Below are 4,558 nucleotides of genomic sequence, written 5' to 3'. Positions count from 1 at the left end.
CTTTGCCATGATGAGGGTGACAAAATGACTACCGTAATCAGAATGATGGGAAGTTTGAGAGTGCTCAATTTAATCTAAACAGTAAACAAAAAAGTTGTTTGACCTTAACCCGTTCGGCAATTTCATTGGTCTAATGAAAGCTTCACGCCGCCAAAAAACTGAGCACGTCACAGAATGTGTTTTTTTGGAGAAAAAAAAAATTAAAGCGGGAAAAATCCATATATTAGCCACGTCATTGTTTAAGCCGGGGTTCAAAGCGTGGGAAAAAAGTTGCGGCTTATAGTCCGGAATTTACGGTATTCAGGTTCTTTCTCTCTGCTATTACATCTGTGTGTTATTTGTTACACAGGATGATAGAAAACAATGATTTACTTCAGATATTTTAAGTTGGGTTAGCAGATTCCGTTAGATTCAGCATTTAAAGCAGGTCACTCAATGGTATGATTGTAAACAAATGATGAGTTCACCTGTCATCAAGGGCAAATCAAGTCCTATCCAAATACAAGGAAGTCCTATCCTAATATTATTTCCCATACCACTTTATCATGAATGAAAAGTCATGTGATTTGCAGTATAGTATTGTGGTGCTTTTTCCCCTAGTCTTCAGTACTTCATGTCTTGTTCTATTGTCACATGCCTAATGCCATCCCACAGTTTTTTTTTCTGATGACACCACCTCAGAGGATGCTACACAAAGAGATCAAATAGCGCCAATAATTGTTTGTGAAGTCGTTTTGTCCTTCAGCTAAACATCTGGCTGACGCAAAGGTGGCTGCACCTAGGATGGCTTGTTCTTTCTTTAGGAACTCTCCATATTTTGCCTTTAGTTTCTCCTCCTCCCTGCGCACCTCCTCTTCCTTCTCTTTCAAGATCCTCTTCGTCTCCTCTTCAATCGCCCTCTCAGCCGTTTGGAACATCTCAGTGGTGTAGTGGCTTCCTCCATTCATCGTGAGCATCTTGTTTATCTTCTCAAGCAGCTCAGTGACCTGGGAGCGATTATTCTTATCTCTGTTGTTGAAGTCATGATACCGCCCACCGCAGTTGGCAATGACATCCTGAAGATCTGGACAGGCACGCAAAAAGTCTTCAATTGTTTGTTCTTCTTCAAACTGGTCTGCTTTTGTGAAGAGGACCATGATGTATCTTGCTGCATCTTTTCCAAAGAATTTCTGAATCATCTCCACTGCGTCTTTCTCTTCCTATGTGAATCTAACCAAAGCAATCACTACAAGGAACACATGGGGCCGAGGAGCAGAGAAGGGGATGTACTTCGCAATCTTCATCAGGGTCTCCTCTTGCGATAAGTTAGTGTCAAACAAGCCTGGAGTGTCAACAATAGCAACTTCTCTCCCATCCACCTCCCCTCTAGCCTTGTCACACTCTATTGTCAGAGAAGCAGGGGTGAGAATCAACAACTTTTTACCCCAGGATGGTGTTTGCTGTTGCACTCTTCCCAACACCAGTCTTCCCAAACAGAACAATGCTCAGCATTTCCTTTAGCTTTTTCTGCACTGTTGGATGACAGACAAACATTATTGTTACTTTTTTCCTTGAAATCAGAATCAAACATGTTTGGTCTGTAGAATCTAACTGTGTACAAATTAGCAATGGCTATCTATCAATTGAACTGTGTGAATGCAACTGCAACATGAACTTGTAAACTATAATCATTATTTTTGATCAAAGAGACAAATAAGAGACAATATAAAATATCACATAAATAATTAACGTATCAAAACTGACTAACCATTATTGTTGAATGCGGTTTTAACACGTCATTACACATAACCACCAGGTGGTGCAGTACTGAATACGAGTTAGTGGTGCGCAGGTCAGCTGTTTTTTCATCCACACCCGCCTGCAATTGCTAATAACCCATCTGCAACTGCCCGACTATATGTGAAAAAGTGAAAATCTGAGGCCCACACCCAACCCTAACCTGCAAACATAGTAAATGCGCTATAGGCTATAGTCAAAGCCTGCAGATCGATTTTTCAACAGGGAGTATATTACTTTTTCTTGTTGCCTGATTTAGATAGGTGTCTGCTCATAATTTCGGCCATTTTGGTAGGGTCTTTAGTCAAGTTAGTCAACTTGTCTATAATTAGATACATGTAGCTTCTCTTTTGTCATTATATGTTGCCCTAGAAGACTTGCTCAACAGAATAATGTAAAAGATCGATAGAATGAACGCTTCATTCTAGTTGACATCGGTAGTTTTCTCTTAGCGACTGGGGAGAAAATACAATAAAGCAAAAAATTAATGGGAAGGAAAAATAAAGCTGTGAAAACGAACCCAACCCAACGTGTTTCTGATAAAATGTCAGTTCGGCTTCGATGCATATTTTATGTGGTTGAAGTACTATCAGCTTTATTATGCTTTTATGCTGAAGACCCACCTCTACAGATGGTATCTAACTGAGCATTTCATTCTCTCAAGACGCATAAATAAATCAATTATATTTCTACACTCCTGTTCCCATGTACAAATTTAGCCTACATTTGGTGTTTATTTTACTACTTAATTCTGCAGGAGTTATTATTATACCTATAGCCCTATTCACACAGGACTATTATCACCAGAAAACGTTGCTTATGTATGTATTACCCCAGAATGTCCATTTTTCCAGACGACAATTCGGACACTATTAGTTTGACCCCTGTAATTTTTTCTTTTTTCCTATAAAATAGCACTTATGACAGAAACCTGGAGGTTTTTTTCTAGGGGTGAAGATATTTCAAGAAGGCTGGGCAAAATCAGGATACACTGATAAAACTCAATTTTGGTTCCCAAGTTTGTAAACCATACCAAAACATATTTGGTCATGTTTGGTAAAGTGTCGCGAGTGGTGACCCGTCACTCGCGATGCCCCAAATACCCTGAGCCCACCTGTTTAGCTAAAAATATATTTACAGTAGCAGTCAAAAGTTTGGACACACCTACTCATTCAAGGATTGTTATTTATTTGTACTATTTTCTACATTGTAGAATAATAGTGAAGACATCAAAACTATGAAATAACACATATGGAATCATGTAGTAACGAAAAAAGTGTTACACAAATCAATATATATTTTTTATTTGTGATTCTTCAAAGTAGCCACCCTTTGCGTTGATGGCTGTTTTGCACACTCTTGGCATTCTTGGATCACTCCAATATGGTATCACAATACCAGATTAATCGGTGAACTAGGTAAGGTCCAAACAGAGAGCAAAGTCATGTAGGACTGAGCTCGGGGCAGTCATAGTTGCTATGTCCATCCTTCCCCTCTCAGGGAAGCGGAGGCAACACCCGCCTCATCGGCGGGGGCAACAAGTTGCTAGACGATACCCAACTGGCCGAGGTGCAAATGTTATTGAGGGGAGCTTCTCGGAGCAGTGCCCATGATGTAGCAACTCCTGTAGTAGAATGTGCCACTACAGCAGAGGTCAGAGGCCGGCTGGCCAGCCGATATTCTGTAGTAATAGTGTCCACAATCCAATGTGATAGTCTTTGTTTCGATAGGCTATGGCCCAGAAACTTTTGTCATCAAACATCTGGCATTATGTGGATTTATGGTGCTTTCAAGACAACTGAGAACTCTTTAAAAAAACAAGGTCGAATCATGACATCAGTGATCTTCAGGTCGGAGTTCCCGACTTGGAATTCCGAATTGGATGACTGTTCAAAACGTATTTTCCCAGTCGGAGCTTGTTTTTTTGCAAGTTCACAGTTCTTTTGAACTCACTGAAGTCTTATATTTCCCAGTTCAGAGTTTTCAGTGGTTTTGAATGCGGCAGAAGTCATGCTGGATTGACAGCATGGCCAATGTATTCAACCTTTTCTGGCCCATGGTGTTGATTGTGAATGTTTATTCTTTTAAACTTGGAAAAGAGACCCTTAAACCCGGACTTGGACCACACACCCTCACCACGAATAGCAGGCTAGTGATTGCTTTGCAATGCTTGCAGTAAGACACTGATTCCTTCCAAACCACTCACTTTTGAATTTGCAATTTCCAACTTTTTGTGTAATGTTTATGTCCAATGGCCAATGAGCACCGATGCGTTTTATCTATAATGTCTCTTCATATGACAAGGATTGAAAAGGATTTGCCAGTAGATTGTTGACTTGATTCATGATGATGACTGCTAGTCTAGCTTGGCCTAGCCATTCAACGTGGGAATGATTCAAGTGCAATGGTCAAGTGCGGCCGTTTCCCATGACCGAATGGCGCTCTCTGGTTGAATTTTATTTTTTAAATTTCAATCATTTAATTTAGATTAAGGTTAACCACATTACAGTGATTTTGAGATACAAAGACGATAATATAATATATATATTTTTGTACAGATATGTAGTATTTGTTTTTCAGGATTTTGCAAATTCTCCTGCAACCCTATTTCCATATCAGGCTACTCCACATGTGGTCGCGACCCTTAGTTTGGGAACCGCTGAGCTAACTACTGGAACTACAGCAGTGGCGGTCAGTGCCGTTTATGATGAGGGAGGATTCTTTCTTTTTATGAGCATGACCTTATTTCTATTACAGCATGTTGGATGACTGTCATTCATAT

General features: G+C 40.0%; 1 pseudogene; it reads right to left on the bottom strand.

The window, feature by feature from the left end:
- Positions 1-352: 352 nt before the first annotated feature.
- On the bottom strand, positions 353-1,533 carry LOC106602529 (GTPase IMAP family member 4-like; annotated as a pseudogene).
- Between the last annotated feature and the right edge of the window lie 3,025 nt (positions 1,534-4,558).

This window comes from Salmo salar, chromosome ssa04, assembly GCF_905237065.1.
Source record: "Salmo salar chromosome ssa04, Ssal_v3.1, whole genome shotgun sequence".
NCBI classification, from domain to species: Eukaryota; Metazoa; Chordata; class Actinopteri; order Salmoniformes; family Salmonidae; genus Salmo; species Salmo salar.
Note: the sequence above shows the minus strand (reverse complement) of the source record. Positions and strands in the feature narration are given on the sequence as shown.